Source organism: Mustela nivalis (genome assembly GCF_964662115.1).
Source record: "Mustela nivalis genome assembly, chromosome: 11".
Taxonomy (NCBI): Eukaryota; Metazoa; Chordata; class Mammalia; order Carnivora; family Mustelidae; genus Mustela; species Mustela nivalis.
This window is the reverse complement of record NC_139030.1, coordinates 17,017,218-17,033,518: the sequence shown is the minus strand read 5'-3', so window position 1 is coordinate 17,033,518 and position 16,301 is coordinate 17,017,218. Positions and strand designations below refer to the sequence as shown.

At 37.7% G+C, this 16,301-nt stretch overlaps 1 long non-coding RNA gene across 2 annotated transcripts in view; it reads left to right on the top strand.

The window, feature by feature from the left end:
* Positions 1 to 16,049, top strand: part of LOC309844214 — a 67,714-nt gene extending 51,665 nt beyond the window's left edge. The window contains exons 2-4 of one of the 2 annotated variants that reach the window (XR_014300549.1): positions 2,788 to 3,079; positions 11,957 to 12,069; positions 15,708 to 16,049. This is a non-coding gene — a long non-coding RNA (uncharacterized lncRNA). The remainder of the gene's footprint in view (positions 1 to 2,787; positions 3,080 to 11,956; positions 12,070 to 15,707) is intronic. The other variant, XR_014300548.1, reaches the window with a different exon arrangement.
* The last annotated feature ends 252 nt before the right edge of the window (positions 16,050 to 16,301 follow it).

Genomic DNA, 16,301 nt, shown 5'->3' with positions numbered 1-16,301 from the left:
ATGTTCTAGGGGCACCTGGGTGTCTCAGTGAGTTAAAGCCTCTGCCTTCAGCTCTGGTCATGATCCCAGAGTCCTGGGATCGAGTCCCACGTCAGGCTCTCTGTTCAGCGGGGAGTCTGCTTCCCGCCCACCCCTTGCCTGCCTCTATGCCTACTTGTGATCTCTCTCTGTCAAATAAATAAATAAAATCTTTAAAAAAGGGAGAAATGTTCTACTATTTATGTAAGTAGAAAAATCATTTTTATTTGGCACAGATAAAAAGTAATTATACAAGTGAAATGATGCTATCATATTCTAAGCCAGAACTCTTGCCCACAGAACTTCAGGATAAAGCCTGCTTTCTTTTGATTGGTGTTACTCATACTAGACTGATGTGAAAAGCAGAAGAGCATCAAATTGAGACACAGTAACATAATCAAAGTTTGAAAAATAATTGTAATAATTCCCCCTCCAATACTCTTTGTTACCAATTGTTATGTGGGTTGTGAGCTAGTAGACCTTCATACACATTCAGTTGTCTTGCTTCTTTCCCTGAGTCTCTCATGGCAATAAAAAAGAAAGAGAAAATCCACATTGGTGTCTCCTCCTAGGTGAATAGACTTATTTATACTCCCCTCAGTTTTGCAGAAAATAGTTTGATTTTTTAAAGAATGAACAGACCTGAGATTTAGTATGTAAGGAAAGGGTTAGGTATTACATTTCACCTGGTTAGCTGTGAATAAATGTTAGGTGGGTGAATGATTTAAGCCCAGCTATGTCTACCAATGCAACACTTCAAAAAATGATAGGAGGGGCAACTGGGTAGCTCAGTCAGTTAGGCAGCAGGTCTTGATTTCAGCTCAGGTCATGATCTCAGGGTACTGGGATCAAGCCTCACAGCAGGCTCTGTGCTCAGCAGGGGAGTCTGCTTGAGGATTTCTTTCCCTCTCCCTTTGCAGCCCCCCCCACATTCTTTCTTTCTCTCTCTTTAAAATAAATCCTTTAAAAAAAAGATAAATAAGAATAAGAAGAAATGAATAAAAGAAAGAAGAAGAAGAAGAAATAAAGAATAAGAAGAAATAAGAATAAGAAGAAATCTGTTAATTCTGTGTTGATTTTAGGTAAGAAATTATAATCAGGATTACCCTCCACAGGGCAGTTGGTATAAATGACATATATCACACTGATACTCTTAACACTCTGAATTTCAGAGATGTATTCCAACATACTGACATAATTCAATGTTATTTAATCTTATTTATGAGTACCATAGAAATAATAACATGAATCATCCAAATCATGTACAGTATGCTTTGCATGTTGAAAAGCATTGACTCCATGGAAAATTGTTCTAAACTCCAAAACACATGGGAAAAATGACTACAGTATTAGGTTAAACTATATTCAATTGAGGTTTTTGAAAGTAAAAAATGGTCAAGTATTGGAAATTTCCTATGTTTCAAAGTACTACCTGGTAGTAATTATGAAGTTCTTCGTTATAACCATGGTGCAGTGTGGTCCTGTTCGGTGGAAAGAAGAACAAACTGAGCCAGCATCCAGTAGTAAGCTCTGCCATTAAATAGTGTAATAGTGGGTCAATTACTTCTCCTTGTGTAGAATTTGCTCTTGCATATGGAAAAAACATTAACTGATTTGTAGTTCCTAAAATGTGTACCTTGGCCTCTGTGAGTCTGTGGATAATGAAATATGTTCTTGAGTCCATGTTCTCATCAAGCATATTCTGCAGAAGGGATAAATTATTTCTTGCACATGTATGTGTGATTCTATGGTGGTGAATGTAGTATATATTAATTCAATTGATTCATAATAGAATTTTACGATGTAATTATATGTTTTATAAATTATAAGATTACAAGATAACCATTACATTTAGAGAATGTTCCTAATTGTTTGGGGTTTATTATCAATGTCGAAAGGTGGGATTATTTCCCATCACCAACCAGTAGAGGATAACATTGAGAAATGTTTTAAGCACAATTAATACCCAGAGCCAATTAATACCCAGACCAGAGGCAAAGAACAAGTCAAGGATGAGGGCATTGATCTCTTTGTTTATTAAAGTAATGCCTAGTAAATATTTTTGTTTGTTCAAAAGAGCTTAAGGAAAAGAGACTTAGGATATACTCTCTCATAGAAGCTGGATATGCCCATGTCTGAAATTAAGTCTTGAAAAAGATAGAAGCTAGTCTGAAAAATCATGAGTGCCACTCTTTGCACTGGAGCTGAAGGGACTCAAATGGATAAAAAGCCCACTTGAATTTTGAGAAGGTTATAGGGCTCAAAGAATCCTCAACTTAGATTAAAGTAATCTTGAATATTCAAGACTTAACATGATTTTAGGGCTTCAAAATTCTTCAAATAGTAGACTGGGAAAGCTTTTCAACCTTGTATGGGAGATTGAATATTGTCTTTATATGGGGTCAAGAAGGATAATGGGAAATTTAGGGGTTCTAGAGGGCAGAGCCAAGAACTACAATTGGGATCTAATCAGAGTCTTAGAGTCTTCATTCCATAGTCTTAGAGGAGTGGGATGTTGTAACACCTGCCCCAGCAGGATTTTAGAATTGCTATAGTCTGATGATTCTTTGAGCCTACAATTCTCCTTTCTGTATAGAATTGTATGTTTGATTACCCCTCTTTGGCCATTGTTTGCTGGATGTAAGGGGGCTTATAACTAGTGTTTTTAGTTCATGGGATTCTTGATCTGGACTGGAGGTACTTTAAAGAAGTCTCAGGATAGTGGTCTTACATTCTAATTATATGAGACATTTATGACTTTTTTCCAAGGGAGGATGAATGTATTTTGGCGTCCATAAAAGAAGAAACAAGAGGACAATTTACATTTGAACAAGAGGACAATTTGTGCAGATGTATATTTTTCTCAATTATTTGCTGCTCTACTGTGGGAGAATTATACTTCCTGCTTTTTTCAAGTCAGGCTTTGTTGTATGGCTTGATTTTTCTCCCTGCTGCAACAGTACGGCATGCCCAAATGGGGACTGCACATTAAGCATGGGTCTCGGAATGAAGAAGAGTGAGAACAGAGGTGCCATCTAACCTCATCTGATATGAAACACAAGTGAGAAATACATGTTTGTTGTAAGCCATTGGGATTTGGAGGTTGTAATTTCCTGAAGCATAATGTAGTAAAAACAGGTTAAAACCATGACAAAACTATCTAGAGCAGAGCCAAAAGCAGAACAAGGTCTGTTGATGCCCACTTAGAAGGTTCTCTTCATGGCATCTCAACTCTTTCCATGAGTGAAGAGTATTTTTTGAAAGTTTCAAGGATGGTCACAATTTATAAAATACCGTTCAAACACACACGAGTATTAGAACATTTAAAATACTTGCCTAGTCCATCAAACTACACTTAGGACACATCTACTCGGCCAACTTAAGTAGAAAATGGAGGCAATTGCATAACTAATTTAAGTTCTGGTATCCCTTATTTCAGTTATCTATGTATTTAAAGGAAAAGATATTTAAAAATCACTCATTTTTTCAATTCTCATGGGTTTTGGGCTTAGGTATAGATGCAGTGGTAAAATTTTCAGATTTCCACTAAAGCCAGTTTGAAGTATGGTAACTCTTGGAATGGAACACTCGATAAAAATGGCCTCTTTCTTTTCCCACTTGAAAACTGGGTCCAATAAAATCCTGACTCAATTAACTAGAAATCTTTGCACCAGGGTCCAAAGCCACAAAAAATTATTGCATGGAACAGTCTTGAATTATCATACATCACTGCTAACTGCTGAAAGTAATATCCACAGCACTATCATATTTTAGTGTCTATCGTGGAGATATTGTTGAATCACTTTTATCTCACATTTGGATTGTCTTGTTTTATAGGATTGCCTTAGCCACCTTTTCCCTCCTCTATGAGCAAATGAGCCTAATGTACCACTTTCTGTGTTCTTAGGTAACTGCTGCTTAAATATATTCAGCCTCAATTGTCCTTTATTAAGGCAGAAGGTCTCTGCTCCATAGCTTAATCTGAAAACTCTTTTGGATGATACTATATCTTTCTAATAAACCTGCTGTGGACAGGCTGCTACTTGACTCATAGGATGTTTTAATGCAGCAAAAGTAGCTGAATATATTCACTTTATTTTCCATCATCTTTATCCCTTCTCCTCTTAGTTTAGATGGTTTTGTTGTTGTGGCTCAAAGGTAATTTTATTTTTCTTTGCTCTTTCATGTCTTAAATTGTAGCAAAATCTATTCAAGAATCCCTGGATGTCAAGAGAGGAGAGATTTTATGAATCACTTTCTAAATGAGCAGGGGAAAAAAAAAAAAAAGGTGGGGGGTGGGGGGGGTGTATAAAAGAAAGGAAGGAGGGAAGGAAGGTAGGTAGGTAGGTAGATTGTGTCTCAACAGCAGAAGGAGTTTGCCCTGGTGCTTGAGTATCGTATTTTAATGATAATGGTAAAAAGTCTACCACACTGAGTCTCAGAGGTCCAGGTTCTTCTTTGAGGTTCTTGACTGGCTGTGAACATGACCAGGGACAAATATTTTTACCCTTCAATTCCCTTATCTACAAATTGAAGCCATTAGACCAGGGTACAGTTATCTCAATTTTCATTTGTGACTTACAATTCTAAAGGAATCACTTTAGGGAGAGGAGCTATTTGGTCTAAACAGGGGTCTTATCCAGTGCATGTTTGAAGACACACATACATGGTCTTTGTGTGTATCAACAGTGTTGCTGTCAAAAGTGCCTAAAAGTTGAGGAGATGAAAAAGAAAATTTAACTACTTTCTAAGAGCAGAGCAATGTTTAATGTCCAAATGCTGCTGGCAGTACATTGCTACTCTTATTCTGTAACAGTTCAGCAACCCTTGTTGGGAATCTCTAAAATGACCTTTTCCTGGTTTCGTTTTTATTTTGTTTTTCTCAGACCTTGACTTGTCAGCCACCCAGCATGAAATGTAAGTTTTTTTCCATAAAACACTTTAAAGGAAATATACCCATTCTGAACATTTCTTGAAGAAAATGACCTCTTGCCTACAGAATTGCCAAGGCATTTGTGTTAAAGAAGTGTGCTTTTTACCGGGAGGCAATTTGGTGTATTTTGATTTATGCCCTTGACATGTTTTAAAGGTTAAGAAAATGTTCAGTGTATTTCTTCTTCTGGTGTTAGAAGAGTTGCTTCCTCAGATATGGCTGCTTAACGTTTAATATTCTTTAAAAATGATTAGAAAGCTAGGAACAGTAAAGGAACAGGTTTAGTTTTTGCACAAAGTATAATATGAAGAGAGCTGCTGCTGGCTCATATTCAGTGTTATTTGAAGCAAATTTTAGGGGAAACGGGGGAACGTGGGAGGTGCTTGAAAAGTAATTTCTCTTGTGGCTCTCTTTCTGGGGGGCTGAATATCTTGTTCAGCACTCAGGAGATGTGAAATAAGGAGTTAAAATAAGCATGCTCTAAGCCACAGCTTTATCAGGAATTTACACCTTTTGCTTGTACAAATGAGAGCTGAAAGCTCCAAGAACAAAGGAGATTAAGTGAAAGCACTGCTCCTGTGTTTTAGCAGTAAATTATGAGTTTGATTGAAGTGATGTTGTTAAATTAACTGGCATCTTGGATTCTAGGTCAAAGGTATTGTAAAGGTGAGGAGAGAGAAGGTAGACTACACTCTGTCCCCTCAGGCTAACCCACTTCACAGAAGTGAACATGCTTTTCTATTTCTTCTTCCTTGGCCCTCATTTCTGTATCATGTAAAATGAAGGTGTTAGACTAGATGATTTTTAGGGTGACTTTTGTTACACTTCTCAGTTTTTGTTGTTGTTGTTGTTTTGATTTCCCTATTTTTTCAGTTCTTTCAACCTCTAGAACTTTCTTGATATCCTACTTATTCATATCGGGGAAAGGGATCTAGTGAGTAGCACTTAACGTGCTGCTTTCCAGAGACATTTAATTACTTTTGGTCATTATTGTTGTATATTTTATCTTTAATTTGACTTTGAGTACCACAGAATTTTATCATTATTGATTTATATCAACATTCATTTAGATTTAATAACATTTTTATGATCAAAATAATAAAATGATAAAATGTAAATATTCAACCCTTTTAAATAAGGGTCCTCTGAACAGGACTAGCACTCCTAGTACTTCAGGCTTTCCATCTGTGATTATATTTCTTCTGACTAAATTCCATCCTTCTTTGTAATTCCCATTAGCTAGGTTTTGCCTCAAATTTTAGTTGGAACATAGCTATTTATTTATTTATTTAATATTTGTTTACTTATTTGACCCAGAGAGAGAGGGAGAGAGAGACAGTGAGAGAGAGAACATAGGTAGGAGGAGTGAGACAGAGAGAAGCAGGTCTCTGGCTGAGCAGGGAGCCCGATGTGGGGCTTGACCCCAGGACCTGGGATCATGACCTAAGCCGAAGGCAGACACTCAATGACAGCCACCCAGGGATCCTGGAACGTAGATTTTAGTTGGAACATAGTGAGTAGTCTGTTAAGATAAGCCATATTATTATCCAAATGTACATGATTTGTTTACTCATTTGCTTATTATCTATTGACTCCACTAAAATGTAAGCCTTAACAGGGTAGGAGCTCAAATTGCCATATTCCTCATTTTCCTCCATTGTCCGAGCAGTTGTGCAGCCTGTTGGCGGTGCTCATTAAAGACTGAATGCCTGAATGAATTCACTTATCCACTCACTCATTCTTTCATTCCACACATGTTGAATGAGTATTGATTGTGGGTCAGACATTATGCTAAGCTTTGGGATTGCAAAGATAAATCAGCCTCCATATCTGTACTCCCAGAGGCAACCTTCACGGAAAAAAGTTAAGCAAAGTTAGAAGGGCAGCACTTGAGGCACGAGCTCCATCATGAAATGTCATTGATAATTCCTGGGGACTGGTGATATGGAACAGAAAGATGCTTTTGAATAAGGGTCCTCTAAACAGTACTTCGTATTGCTGGTGTGTAAGATTGACCCAGGAATTTGGCTTTTGGAAGTGGTCTTGCATAGGTGATACTGAGAAGGAGAAACCTGGTCATTGAGTTGTCCTAGATCTCATCAAATTTCTACAGTGCAAGGAAAGTGAATTTGTGAATCAACAGGCATATTCCACTGAAACTAATGAGTTGGAAAAAATAGCCCAGAACAAAAAGAACTACTTTGTTGAAAGTGGCCATATTACACTCCACGGAGTAATGATCGTAGATGGCCATTACTTCGGTTATGATGAAGGTACTTAGTGTTACCATGGGCCTACAGAGACAGAGCAGTATCCTTGAGAGTTTTCCTTTAAGGGCAGAGCACCTTACTGAACTTCCAACAGAAGGACCTCAAAAAATATTTTAAGTCAGGGTAGGGAAATAGGCATCATGGTCTAACAAAACAAGTAGTCTTTAGAATAAAGCAATTTGAATTCTAGATTCTCTCCTTCATAGCTCTGTGATACTGGGTAAAAGACTTAACCTCTCTGGGAATGTTTTCTTATCTTTAAGATGGGGATAAAAATACCTACTAGATTGTATTAAAACAGTGTGCATAAAATAGTACATAGTAGGCCTTCATATTAATGCTAATTGGTGGTGGCAGTAAATGTACACAGTTATGTAAAGGTATATGAAAATTAGCTTGTAACTCTTTTTTGCTTCCATATTTATCATTGTTGATGACTTCTGCCTCACATGCTAGCAGCTTTGGCTGCTTTAAAAGTTATCAGCTCAGGTAGGTCTGTAAACAAGCTACTCTACCCTGTTTATACTTAGGTTAATATATTGCTCCTCATGTGATTTTGTGTGAATGGATTTCAGGAATCATGGAAAAATCTCATCCATTGTCAAATCCTATCTTGGAGTTTGAAATACTTTCCCAAGGGTAAAAAACTCCCAACCTATCAGTCCCCAAAGTAAAGATAAGGCTTAAATATTATAATCTTCCCAGAAATGTTTCTTTCCTCTCCTTTTTCCCCATTTGTCAGTCCACCATTTCCCCTGTACAGCTTCCAGACAAAATTAGCCAAGCCTCTCTTTGTAGTTTGTCCACATTTCTTACTTACTTTACTATGATTTATGGAAAATAAAATGTTATCTATTATAAAATGCATGTAGATGTTACAGATATTGTTATGTGAAAAAATGTGAAATTGTTGAAATGTGATAAATTCTACACTAGGCTGCAAAGTCTTTTTAGGAAGAAACTATATTCAAAGAAACTGGCAAAACTCCAGGTTCATTGGGTATAAATAATCAATTTCAAAGTTTTCCCTATAGGCTGATTTAGATAGCTGTAAAGTTTAGGAGAGGTTGGAGAAATCATGAGGACATTTGAGAGTATGTGATTGGTGGCTGGTGGGAATGAAAGGAGAGAGAAAAATTGTGCAAGGAAAGGACATAGCCATAACAGAAGACAAACATCACCAATATCCAGATTTGATGAGGACCTTTCTTCCTAAGAACATATTTACAATATTAATTTTGCAACATCTTCAAGATATATAGTTATTTCCATACTTACCCCCCCCTGCCAATAGCTTGTTGGAATATTTTATGCACATAAAAATGTAGTTTTAGGTGGAAGAATCCCAATGCATTTAAAACCCAAAAGCAAGAAAGCATGTTCCCATGCCAATGAATTCATTTCGTAAATAGATGCTTATAATGACTTACAAGTAATTATAAAGTAGTCGTATAAATTATTAAGTGATAATGAGTTAATATGGCATATATTTATAAGGGATGAATTATTATTGAGCTTTTAAGAATACCAATGTTAATTACTGAAGGCTGTTTTAGAGTTAAAATGGCTTTATTAATACATGCCTGAGGATATCAGCAGCAAGCAAATAGTATTAATCTGAAACCCATTTGTGTCAGATACATGGTATTTACCCTGATATACTGACCTTTTCTAAAAGGTAAATTAGGTTAGTTCAGCATAGTTTGTTATTTGGGCCAATTGATGACTGGGTTTCTTTTGGTGGGAGAGGGCAGAAATCTGGCAGGCATTATCAGTCACTGTATGAAACTGACCCCCGAATACTTTTTCTCAACCATGAAAACCATGACCACACTTACCCACCTATGGGCTGCTCTCATTTCTCATGATTCTCTCAGTTCTCAAAGATTACTGACCTTTATTTTATGATCAGTTTCCTGTGTTTTTATTGTCCTGGATGGAATTATTACAGATTTGTACTTACGAATTCTTTAAAAATAGCTACCTACTTTTATTCCACTTATATTTACCAAAATTTGTACTCCAGTCCCAAATCCTTTATCTGACTTTGGAGACCTCCCAACACTCATAAGCAAATTTGATGCACTTTTCCCATCTTTAACCATGATTCCTAAGTCTCAAGGAGGTTCCTCCCAAAGGAGATGCATCAGATCTAATACTCTAATAACTATTGCTTGTAAGACCATCTATAAGCTTTCTTGAATCAGGAGTTAAAGTCTGGGAAAATAGATTCACAACTAGCAGTAAGGGCAATGCACATAACTAAAAAGCTTGTTTTAATTCAGTAGAAGCTTTTGTGCTAATGAAGGGAAAAGGTTGAGGAGCTCTAGCCAAAACTGGATTTATAATTCACATATATTCATTTTGTTTTCTCGCCCTCTATATCTGTGCTTATACAAAACTTCCCTGAACAATGGTAATTGAGATATAATTGAAAGATGAGTAGGAGTCAGGTGTCAACTAGGTGAGAAGTTGGAGAAGGCCATTTCAGGCAGGTGAAACCACATACACAACCCATATGAAGTCCTAGTTGAGAGTGCCATTTTGTATTGGAGGCATCTAAAGGATAACAGGCTAGTACAGACAGAAGGGAAGACTGTTGTGACTGATGGAGATGTTCAGGGAAGAGTGATGATGGAAGAATATGGGGCAAGGATTCTGCTGGGCTGCGAGGGGCTGTGTGTAAAACGCCAATGGACTTAGATTTTGTCCAAAAGTCTTGATAAGCATTATGCTCCCAGGCAGAGCACTCTTATTTTAGAATGATCACCCTGGGGATAGCATGAAGGAGCTGGAGACAGGAGAAAACCAAGGTCAGGGATGTTCATTAGAAGGCAACTATAAGTGTCCGGAGGAAAGATGATACGAGCCTGATCCACTGTGGGGAAATGAGGAGAATGTGCTCTTGTGGGGCTCTGGAAAGTTCTAGGTAACCAAAGAAAATAGCTGTTGTATTTAGCCTAAAAGAGTAGAAATAAGTCACAGAAAGAAAGAAAGAAAGGAGTATATATTTTTCTCTAAATTCCTTCTTTTATTTGGATATCTTACTTTTTCTTCCCAAATTCCTGTGTCCACTCATAATGGCACCTAGTGGGGCTGTAGTGACAATTGACACCTCTCCTTCAGTGCAGAAGACCACCTTCTACAGGGAGTCTTTTTGTCTATGGACACAACAATTTAGAGCATAATTGTTTCACATGCCTGTCTGGGACTATTTTGAATGGTAGTCTTTAATTACTTGCAGAATAAAAGTGACCCAAAGGGTTTGGGAGGTAGGAAAAGAATAAATGAAACAAGATGGGATCGGGAGGGAGACAAACCATATGAGACTCTTAATCTCACAAAACAAACTGAGGGTGGCCGGAGGTGAGAGGGGTAAGGAGAGGGTGTTTGGGTTATGGACATTGGTGAAGGTATGTACTATGGTGAGTGCTGTGAAGTGTGTAAACCTGGTGATTCACAGATCTGTACCCCTGGGGCTAATAATATATTATATGCTTATAAAAAATTTTTTTATTAAAAAAAAAAGTGACCCAAACAAAGTGAGTGAGAATAAATGTGTTCAGGCATTGTAAGTCTTGTTACTTAATTCTCAGACCACACAAAGCTGGATTGGGCAGTTAAAGTCTATAAAGGCACAAGTAGAGGGTAATTAGTAAGTGTTAGAAAAAACACTGAGACCATCCAAAGACAGAATCCTGACTTCCTTGACTGGTGTGGGAGCCCCAGGAAGAGGAGCATGTACCTTTTAGTGAAAAGAATGAAATATCTCCTTGAAGACACCAGGGGTAGGAACATGACCTTGCTTTCACCTTTCATCTCACCCAAAGGAGTGAAGGGAATCCACAGGAGGTGAGAGGAGCTTAAGGGCCAGCCTAAGATCAGGCCAGAAGTCCTCCACAGCCAGACTGTTCTCAGGAGAGGGGAAGTAGGGATGTTTTAAAGTCCATAGAAAAGATAAAACCCACTTTTAAAATTCCCGTTTCAGAAAATTAAAAACCTGGCGGGCACGTGTATTAGCTGTGCATCTTTATCATTTGCAATAGTATCTTTATAATTCAGTAACTTTCTCCATGCTGATATTCTAGTATTCTGTTTTTTAGGGTGTTCTATAAAAGGGCGTGTGATTTTACATATACATAAACAACGCTGTGCCAATACAAACGGCATCAGGGCCTCAAATGGGCCTACAGGCACCACAAGCCGTGTCATCTGAAGTGTTCGTGAGGGACAGAAGCCCAGAGCTTAGACCCGGGAACTATGTCAGTGCCAAGTACCATGATGCAACAAATTAAAATATGTTTAGAAGGGGAATATTGAGATGATTTGAAGGGAATGTTTTCAGATGGAGCCTATGAAAGAAGTGTCATGTTAGGAGAATTTTCTTATGAATGCTGGGTTTATGGACAGGGGTGACCTACAGTTGACAGGCACAGGGTATGTTTGAAGTGCAGTGGCAATTGTCCCTGTTTGGCAGGAATAAACATTTAGGATAGCAGTTTTCCAAGTGTGGTCTCTGGACCGGCAGCATCAGCATCACCTGGAAACATATTAGAAATGCAAATTATTGGACCTTTTTCCACATCTATTGAGTCAGAAACTAGGGGATGGGAACTAGAAATGTATTTTAATAAGACTTCCCAATGTAAGAGGGTACAGAAATGTGTGCATATGAGAAGTATGAAAGGGGACAGAGGAAGGTATGGGCTGAGAAAAGTTGTTTTGTCTCTTGTAGGTGTAAGTGGCAACCACTAGGTGTCTTAAAGGAATAAGTGACATTGACTTCCCTTCTAATTCCATGAAGGCTGGAAGAGGATTTAGTAGGAATCCTAGCCCACCAATCCCAAGGTTGGTAAAATAGTATAATGGAATGTCTTCCTTAAATCAAGATGTACCTACTCTGTTACTTTCTTCCTACAGTTCTAATGCTAACCATGACTAATTGAACAAAAACCTGTTACACTGATTTAGTTAGAGCTCAACCACCACTGTCTAGAATGATTACTTTGGATGTGGAGGCCACAGAACTCTGAGGGATGAGACACCTTTCAAATCTTCTTGGCCAAAGAAACCTAATAGTTGTTCCCAACTCTTGCCCCCTTGCCCTTCTGAAGCTGTTCAAATAGCATATGGGGCTTAAGTAAGATTTTTCAAATTACTATTTGAATGATATTAACTTGGAATATTTTCTTCTAGCCCCCAAAGATTTAATTTTTAAAGATGCTGCTTGATCATTAGCACAATTGGTGTCCTCATTAATAATCTGAGCTGCCAACATCCACGTCCTGGTTACCTCTGTGCTCTGCTATTACAAGCTGTTTGCAAGGAGCTCTTGCAAGTCATTGCATAATAATCAATTTGCTTTGCTTTCCTTCTAGATTCATTAAATTGTCTTGATGCCCATTAAGCATGCATTTCTCATCAACTAAGTGGTTTAAAATGAGGACCTTTGAAACACTTCTAATTAGCTGTGTAAAGTTTAGAACAAAGTTAACAGAGACCCCAAAAGGCTGTTGTTTGGAGTTTCAGGCCACGAATTGCTAGCTGCCAAGTAATGTAAAATCAAGAGTACAGTTTTTCTTCCCTGAAGATCTCTTTGAAAAACCAAGATAAAAGAAAGTGCACTATTTACAGTAGTTGTCACATTTGTGGCTAATAATTGTTAATTAGGTTAACTCAGTTGCATAAGAAATGTGTTGCTTCACTTGGAGAGTGATGAGTGGGTTGCAAACCTTGTAGACCTTTTCTGAGACTTGAGTCAAGGAGGGCTAACATCTAAAAGATTATTCAAGTACTCTAGAGTGGAAAAGATTTTTTTTCCCCCCTTGGAAGATATCAACTGTAAAATTAACACTTACTTAGCTCTAGGAATGGAAGGGTCTTAGCAAGGCCACTTTAAAGGTCTTCACGGGGCATGTTGAGAAAATAGATGACCTCCTAGAGGGGTCATCTTATATTAGCAGAGGTTGTCCAACCTTAGCTGTGCATTGAAATCACTTGGAGAACTTTGAATAAATGGTGATAGCCGGACCCCACCCTATATTGTTAAATAGACACCTATGCTGGTAGTTTAGTCAAAGCGTGCCTATCTTTAAAAAGCTCCTCAGATGATTTAATGGACAGTGGTTGTTGAGCACTACTGTCTTAGAATCTGCTAGTCATCATTCTGGTTCCCAAGAAAGAAATATTGGGCCTATTTGAAATAAAAGGATGCCCCCTCTACTTCCTACTCATTAGAGAATAACTCTTCCTTTATTTCTTTTCCAGAGCAGTAGCACAGATTATCCAAAAGTCACTTATGTGTTTTATTGATTGCTTTATTAAATCTTCAAAAATGTCATTGAGTTGAACTTTGCATTAATAAATAATAAAGTTTGTTTGCATTCAGACTAATCCCATAAGCATTCATGGACTAAGCATAGAGATGCATTTTTGGGGGGAGGAGAGGTAGAAGCTGCTGACCTAAAAATAGACCTTCAAAACATAGAACAGCTAGAGAGTTGAGAGTTGGCTCAAAGATAAATTTTGAGCCCCATAGATTTTCTTTAGTACCTTTGGGCTCTGGAGAGTTCATGTTGAAGCATGTCCCATACAGGTGAATTAGACAGAGGCCAACACATGACACATCAGGGCTCTACATGGTTTTCAGCTATGGCCTCAGGTACTACATACTATGATAAGTCCAGTGGAATTCCCTAACCTTGATAGACTGGACTTGGAATTAAATATTTCATATCATTTCTTCATATACTATAAATGTAAAAAAAAAAAGTCAGGAGTTTCAAACTGCTCTATACTTGACCATCTTAGAGTTTTAAAATCTTACATTAATGAGATTCTTTGAGTGTCAGGGTCCTGTGAAACAAGAGCCGAAGAAGATTTGATATTCATCTATTTTGGACAAAGTGATTTATGGGGAATCGGTCTTACAATCACATTTCCTCCTTGACAGGGCAAACAGAGCAACATCTCAGGCTCTGTCTCCCTTTCAAATCTACCAGATGTATTTATTAAGACTTGGACAAATTCATCATTAATAAATACTTGGGGCATGTTTTTATGTCTTCTTAAAGACAATTAAATATTACTTGTCTCCTCATTTAGGTTACAAGTCCGGGTAGAGAAGAACCACTTATTCTTCTTTGATATGTCCCTCATTACATGCAGTACCTTATTAGACATATCATGGTGTTTAAACAGATGCAGGGGGCAAGGGGTACTATTGGAAGACACATAGAGTGTGTGTGTTACACATACATAAACATGTGATCTATACATACATAAATGGAGGGGTGTTGAGGAGAAGAACTTCAGGTCCTTTTTAGCATTTTATGAATGTGACCATTGCCCTTGCTAGAAGATATGTCATCAAGTGCAGAAACAAATACCATGGACGGAAGAATATGGATGTTCTCAGTGCTTCAGATGACATAACTTCACACATTTACTGCCAGACGGCAAGTGAGTGCCCCAAACTAACATCTGGTAATGAATATTTTAAAAAAAGAATGAGATAAAAGTTAGCAAAGGCAATTTAAAAAAAATTTTTTTTCTTGCTTTAGGCCTTGGTTCAAACTAATTTCACTGTGTCCTCTATAGCTTCTTATGATGTAGAATTTTATTTTCTGGGGAATTACAGACTCTCTAGAAGAGCATATTAAACAATTATTCTTATCACTGAAGGCTGTTCTTTGACAGGTATGCTCAGAGGCTAAAGAGAAACACCCTTCCCTGGAGGAAATGGGAAATAAGGGGAACAAATTCAAGATATAATTCTAATGTGCTACATACAATCTACCTACACTAGAAAAAGGTGATGAATAATTCAGGAAAAAATAAAGTACAAATTTGAAACCCTTTCTGAGCACACTAGCAATCTTAGAAAAAGAGATAAGTAGACTTGGACAAGGCTTTAAAGCTAGATCATTGGACGTCGGCTGAGAATTCAGTATTATTTTTTCTGAGTAGTTTGGCTGGTTCCAGTCTAGACTGTGCATGGCTGAAAAATGAGGGGAGAATGGGTACATGATGAGATACAGTGACCTATAGCAGTGCAAGGCACATCTCTTCCTTTGTGCACTAACAGGGGAATTTCTGATTACCGTTTCTATTTTAGTCATGTAGTATTTACTAGAGACCTCTGGTAGGATCGTATACTTAGCTTCCAGACTTGTCTAAACCTGACTGATCAGGTGGAAAAGATAATAACCAGATAGGTCCAGCATCAGATATCAATTCTGCTGGTTCTGTTGGTGCTTTAACATTCCAGTTTCTAGTCTCTGCTTGTATGCGAGGCTTTGGAACTGGTGTGGTTTCTGTCTTAGCAATGGATCATGCCTACCAGAGAAAGCCCACTAATATTCATTAAACTCCTCCTACTTCGCTTTATTATAACTCATATATTCCCCAATCAGAAATTATTATTCTCTACCCATGACCAAACATGACTTTTATTTTTTATTTTTTGTCTTTTTCCTCAAATTCAGTGATCTGTGAGAAACTCAGGCTACCTTCATTCTCTTGGATTTTTCCAGATTTGTGATGGTTTGAGACTTCCCCTCTTCCTCCATCATCATTTGGGCAGGTTGGAATTATTAAGAAGTTGCCTGGGACTCTGTGAGTCAGAAAGTTGAAGGTTTGGGGAACGTGTTGGCTGTCTTCTCCAATCCTAACCTCTATTAGCCAATTGGAAATTGCATTTCAGATGTCTTGGCCGAGGTGACTTCAGAAATCACTATCACTCAAGTTCATATTTCAGCTACCATAAAATAGGCAACTGAGACAGAAGTATTCTCCCAGAATACCTCTGTCATGAAATCATGTGCCAAAATTGTTTGCCTTTAATAAAAATTTAAAATGATCTGTGTGTGTTTGGAAAGCCATTTTAATGACTCTTTCCTGGACAGATTATATTTTTCTGAGGTTGGGAGAGGAGAGTCTGTATGCAGGGATGAACAAACTGGTTGCCATCTTATGCTAAATCTCCTTGAGAGTGGGTTCATATTTTAAGGAGAAAAATACTAAAATTAAAATTTAAAGAACCAATAAAAACAAATGTGGTCTCCTTTGTATCTTAGAGA